A 6,712-nucleotide genomic window follows, 5' to 3' on the forward strand; every position below is an offset into this window, starting at 1 on the left:
TTTAAACTGTAAAATTGATGAATTATTCATAGCTACACTGGAAACTTTGAGATGGGTCTAGTCCTCCCACCTTTTGGAATATCCAGAAAGCCAACTGAGACTTAACAGCTACATCAACTTCAATAACAGAAAGAAAATAGTAATAGCATGGTCCAATTTGGGATCCTGCGTCCAAAATTCTTCCTTATTACCTCTGTTATATGGCTAAAAGATGAAGAAAAAAGTAAAAGGACTTGCTTCTCACTGTGAGCCAAGTCAGAGAGTAATAGAAAACCTAACAGCTAAAAGCATTAAAATAGTTTTGAAGCCTCCTGCCCAACCCAACAATAAATTGAATGCATCATGACAGTGGGAGCACTTATGCAACTTTTGAAGCACACGCATGTAAATCCTTTGCCTCTGATCTCCATGTACTTTATAGGCAGATAGAGTTCTGTTTTAATTAGTCCATGTTCATTTCTCAGAATTCACTGACCTGATTTAACAGACAATTATTCCAGAACCAGCTTAGCATCTTTCACTGTCTGACTTTGCTTTTATGAAGCAGATTGGGTTACAGTGGAATAGAACTAGAAACATTGTACTGGAAATGATACAGATGTGTATTATAGCTATTTCTACCAGGAATCTTGACAGATTGTTCTGTTGTCACCATTTCACTAGGAGTTGCCCCTAACCTGAGGTTCTTTCACTTCTTTCTATTTTTGTATTTTAAAGGAGTCATAAAGCTGTTTTATTTGAAAGACAAAAATGCTTACTACTTTGCTTTTCTGCTCTTTTTGTAGTACAGCAGCTTTCTGGCTTCAGTACACATCTCCTTGTATTAGTTTCTTTGCCAAGCCACAGCTATAGAATCCTGTCTAACGATTCACCTGCAATAATAACTTATTTTGAAGAATGATGCTGATCTACTGATCTTCCTTCAGTGGCTGTGATTCTCTTATGATCTTTCATACTTTTTCTGTTTAATTCAGTGCAATATTAATAGACACTTCACAAGAGTAGGAGCATGATGGCATTCCTAAAAGTTGTCCAGTGTTCAGAAATATTCTTGCTAATATAGTGATCGATCTAGATTTTTTCGTATACTTTGATGCATTAAACAGTAAATTAAATGTACATGTAACAAGATGAAACACCGATCACACCTATTATGTCTGTTTCAGCTGTGTCAAACCACCTAACAAACTGCTCTCTTTTCAGAGATGCTGTGTTTACACTAAGCAAGAGATGCTCTGTCCCACAGACCTGCTTTTAAATAGAATAAGGTATACAAACTGACTAGGGAAATACCATCCCCATCGAGTGTTTCAGTAATTGAGATGGAACTAAAGGGATAGAAATATAAAAAGACTTAAGTGCTGAGACACGAGCATTACAGTGCACAGCTATGGTGTTATAACGTGAACACTAACCTTGTTATTTGCTGTATGGCAGTATTGACACCCGCCTTCCTGCAATACCTCGCAGGCCTCGCAATCGCATCATGGTAACTGGCAGTGCACGGTCTGGGAAGGGGAGGACATTTTGGAGGCAGTAAAATACTTTTCTACTTCCCAGAAGCGAACAAAGTTACTGATTTCATTGCATATACAACAGCTTTCAGAATATGAATTAGATCACTTTAAAACCTAAATGTTCGATATCATGCAATGTTAAGAGCGAGACATCAGGACTAACAAAATCAAACCATTACTCCGTAGAGGAAAAAAAGACTTTGTTCAACTAGTTCGGTGCTCTATCTAGTTAAATGTTGCATCTTTTCTACGTAGTGAAGTAGTACAAGTTTATAAAAAGTCTTAGAACAGTTGGCCAGCTTCCACATCTTAATTGCGTTTGCTAGAAATGGTTAAATCTCTGCTTCATCCTTCTCAGTTGATGTTGAATGCAGTAATGTGAAAGATCTTAAATGTATGTTTTGGTATCTATTGTTTTAAATTCTTATGCTCCTCGTTTCACGCAATTTCATCATTATTCTTATTACTGAAACAGTGACACTTTAATTTTGAAACTTGGAAGAACGAGGATGAAATATTTGGTTTGCTTTCAGCAAGGTTAACGCTTTCTATTATTCTCCTTCTTGCTCTTGATTAGATAGAATTCCTTACATCTTCACAAAAGGAAGATATTCATTCCCACTGTTAGGGTGGGCATATACTGAATGCAGTACTATACTTTTATTGTACATAGTAAATGTTCTGACTTGATTTTTCTTTTTCTCAAAAATAATTGTATTTTTGATGAAAGTCAAGAAGTGTAGGCTTTCCTGGCACTGGGGGAGGATTAAGTCAATCAAAATTAAATATCTGTTCATTCTAAAGGAATGTAATTTGCATAGTAGAAGATTATGTTCTCCTCTCTTACATTTCTTTCAGTTTCCCTGTACTTTCATGGACTTTCTTCCTCTTATATTCCGTAACTTTAGAGCTTCATATTTTTCTTAGTTATTTTAGCTCATTTTTCGTTCTTTTATTTCACTCATTCTATTTTTACTTCATTTTCTTGCCCTGCCTTATTTCTATTTCTCTCTTAGCTCTGCATTTTTCCCCTCTTCATTTTTGCCTACTGATCTAAGACATCCATCTCATGGATGGGGGGATGTATTCTGTTTTCATTCCAAGAAGTCCACAACAACCATATTGCTAGAAAGAGATGTGTAACGTCTTTCCATTCAACTTCCATTATCTTAGTCGTAATTTCTGGAACCATATTTGTCTTTCCTTTCAGACCTTGGCAAATTTCTTTTACCTGTACTCACCCTTTGCCTTTCATTTTCCCCCTGCATGACTGTCAAAGTATTTGTCACCAGTCACCACCCTGTTCCTAGCTTCCTGACAAAACTGTTTGGTAGCCTTTGGTTTTCCATTGCAAATGATATGCTGCTTGGAAGAAAAGGTCCCAACATGTAGTTGCTGATGTTTATCTTGCAACACTGCCTGAATATTAGATACTATGTATTTCCTAGCCAATATTTTGCAATTACCCAAATAACGTATTTTATATTATAGACTAAACATGCTTATTAATTGTCTTTTAAGAAAACACTACGTGTGTATTTTCCTTTCTCCTGTCTTCACCAATGGCTGAAAAGTAAAAGACATAAGAATGGAAATGGATTTCAGCCCATTCCATGCTTCACCAGCCTCCTAGAATCTCGATGCATCTGAAAGCTGAAAAGGTTTTAGCAACGAGATACTCAGAATTAAGTTGCATGCTGTAATGGAAGACTTCCTATTTTCAAACTTTTTCATGTCTGAATTCTGACTTCATGGGTTTCGTTATCTCTGGTTTCCTGTATATAAGTGTGGTTTGCTTACTGAGCGCAATAGGCTTAATTATATACAGAGCTCAAAAGTGCTTCTCACCCCACTTCTTGATAGATAATCTGTAACACTTCAAAAGCTCTCTAGATCTGGGCAAGTCACACATAGGAAAAGTCAACCGTTGTACCCGTCTGAGTATCTAATTACAGGTAGACTGATGTCTGTCTTATGTGACTATTTTTTCATCTTTATGTGTATGGTGCAGTTTGCCATTTTGTAAGTTATTACAAGATGCCTGGCCTGTTTCTGAGGGGGCAAAGAAGATATTTTAGCCTTCTGATACTGTCTGAGAAGACTAAGCTAGGAAAAGCTTTGTTCTAGAAAAGAATTACAGAGAAATAACGTTCTCATTTCTGTCTGGTTATGTTGCAATGTTTGTTTTGGATTTGGTATGCAGTAAAAAAGAATTTCAGGTTGGAAGAAAGCTATGGAAGAGGTTTTATCTCACATGGCCTTTTGTATGGTAGAGGAGAACTGGTAAATCTGAAAAGGGAAAATGAACCTGAGGATGACAAGTAAATGATTTCTCACGACTGGAGGGAGGTGGCACTGGCAGTGAGCTTGAGGAGCAGCAGAGGACACCGTGAGCATCAATGCGTACAGTTCAGAAACCACTGAGGAGGGATGGGGCTTGACTTGAAATATTGCTTAATAGTGTTACATGGGACTTGAGAGAAAAAGAGACAGAGGTGTACTGGGAGTTACTTATGTTTGTCCTCCTTTTGTAAGTCTAGAGAATCTGAAACAGCAAGTGAATGAATTGGATGAAGGAGCAGACCGCTGGATGCCAGTAAGGCACTGGAAAGGAAATGACATAGCTCTGTTCTTTCTTCTTTGTAATAACAGAATTGGGGAGGAATGCTTTAGCACTAGAAGTCACCTTTATGGTGGTCTTAGTTCCTGAGGAGTTAATCTCGCGTTCCGATCCTTATTCCCAAGCATTTCTATCTCCTGCATGATAAACCTCACTGTCCTCCTGGCGACTACAGTCGGTCAGAAGACAGGCATTAACCATGATCTTTTGCTGAATGCCTACATGTTTAGAGGATCCAAAGCCTTAGAAGATTAATTTGCTCATTGGCCTGAGCCACCTTATACAACTGAAGACAAGGTTCAAATCCCTGAACTTAATTTGATCCTGTGGGCCAACCAGTAAAGAAAAACATGAGAGCTGGATGTCATCAGGATAACCCAAGTTGCCCAGTTGATGGGCAGAAGCACTCCATGCAGTTGATATTTGCTGATAGGAAAAGGTTTATTTGCTGCTTTGCCTTCCCTGCAGGGGAGAGTAACTCTAAGCAAAGATGTGTTTCCCTGAAGCACCAGCTGAGATGAAATTCTGGCTCTGTGAAACAGAGTCAGTTCCTGAGCAAAAGAAAGCAGAGGAATGGAAAAAAATATGTTTTGCAGATTAGGAACTGGAAAATCCTCGTTTTCCTCTTTCAGGTTCCCCCCATCTTACACCTCTTGTCCCTCACGCCCAGGGCTATTGTCAAAGCCAATAAAGATTTCAGGGTTTTGCCAGATTCCATGGTACTTCTAACATATTAATTTTTCCCTCTTACTGCTTTCAGAAAGGGTTTTAGTTGTCAAGCTCACAAGTTATTAACAGAGCTCAGATCTCTCATCCTCCCATATCCTGACTGGTGTTGTCTTGTGGCAAAGACAAGCACTGGTGATTGCAGGCCAGCCTTCTGGCTTCAGCCAGGCCAGAGGAGACATGCCAGGAGACAACCACCAGACATGCCTCAGTCCTGGGACCATCCTGTTCTGTGCAAGCATTCAAGTAGGCTCTAATAAAAATTGCAATGTGTTTTCTCTCAATTCCGTACCCTGCCAGACACCAGCACAAACATCCCTTAGGTGAGTAATGAGGCAGGCTGATAGCCCACAGGATCTGTGTCTATATTTTGGCCAATGCATCAGTCTGCCACGTCCTCCTCCCATGTGTGTGCAGGTACATGCACACACACACCCCAGATGACCCCTTTGTATCTGGCAGCAAGGTGGGTCCCAGGATGGATGTGGTACAAACAAGCCAAAACCAGAGCAAATTCTAGGAGGACCTTGAGAGGGTGCTGGAGGTCCTGCAGACGCACACGGGAGGGTGCCTACATGGATGCAGCTGAGGTGGCCTGGAGAGTTTCTCAGGACAAGTGGTGGAGACTCAGATTGGGGATGGGACACCAGTCCTTTAGATGGTTCTCAGCAGGAGGAGGAGGTTGCCAAACCAGTACAAGGATGTCTGGTTCAACAACACAAAAATGCAGAAGTCCCAAGTCCCTGCGCCCAGCTGAGGGCTCTGGCTGTTTCCTGACACCATACTGGCATAAGGTTCAGGCCTCCGGTGCCCCTTGCTTTTTGTGGGAGAAAGCTTAAACGCACAGGGAGCTGCAGAGAGCTCTACTCTGGGTGATCAGGGAACCCGAATATCAGGGTTTGCCCTGAACATACCAAGCTGTCCCTTTAGATGCAGCTGAAGTGGCCTGCCCAGGACCACAACATAAGCCTATGGACCCTGGTCACTGGGTCATCGCAAGCCAAGGTTGGTGCTCTAGTTGCATAACCAGGGGGTTTTTGTGTTGCTGGAGGTAAGCTAACAGATACCTTCAACTAAAATGTGTGGGGGCTTGATTTCAGAGCTATGGAAAACTGTCTTTTAAAAAAAGAAAACCTTTGTCAGACTCCCATAAAGTAGAAATGGCTACAGTGATTTTCTCCAACTTCACTTACATGAGTCATGCTTGGATTGACACTAAACATCAGCTCAAAAGGAATTATTTTGAAAGTTATAATGGTGTTTCAAAATGAAAGCCTCCTACAATTTTAACTAGAAAATCATGACTAATGTCTTCAGTACAATTAAATGAAGCATTTCAGAAGCTTCCACAGTATAAGTGATGAATGAAATGAAAAATCTCAGCCCATTGAACTGATAATACCACTATATTAAAACAAAGTATCTTCAGGGAATAGCTATTTAAATGTGCTGATATTTATCTCCCCTCTCTTCCTTCCTCGAATACAAACAATTTAAACATAATATTTCTAGACAGGGCACTTAAGGAACAACCCCCCTCTAGAATACTTCTTCCCTCCTCCCCCTTCTTTCTCTTCCTCTCTCTGAAGAGACAGGAAAAACACTGGGAGGACCTGGTCCAAATTCTCCTCTTTGCTTCTCCGTGACAGCAATTTTGCAAGAACCCTAATGAGCACCTATATAGTGATTATGGGTGAATCTCCATACAGAACTAATCTAACTTGGACATTCTGGGCATAGTCCATCTGGCCTGAAGGCAGATCTGAATTTGTCAAAAATCCCACAAAGATTTTGCTATGTTCTGTTAGGCCGGGTATGTAAAAACTGTAAATGTTCACCACAAAATTAA

Source organism: Egretta garzetta, unplaced genomic scaffold, assembly GCF_000687185.1.
Source record: "Egretta garzetta isolate BGI_Z169 unplaced genomic scaffold, ASM68718v1 scaffold56, whole genome shotgun sequence".
NCBI lineage: Eukaryota > Metazoa > Chordata > Aves > Pelecaniformes > Ardeidae > Egretta > Egretta garzetta.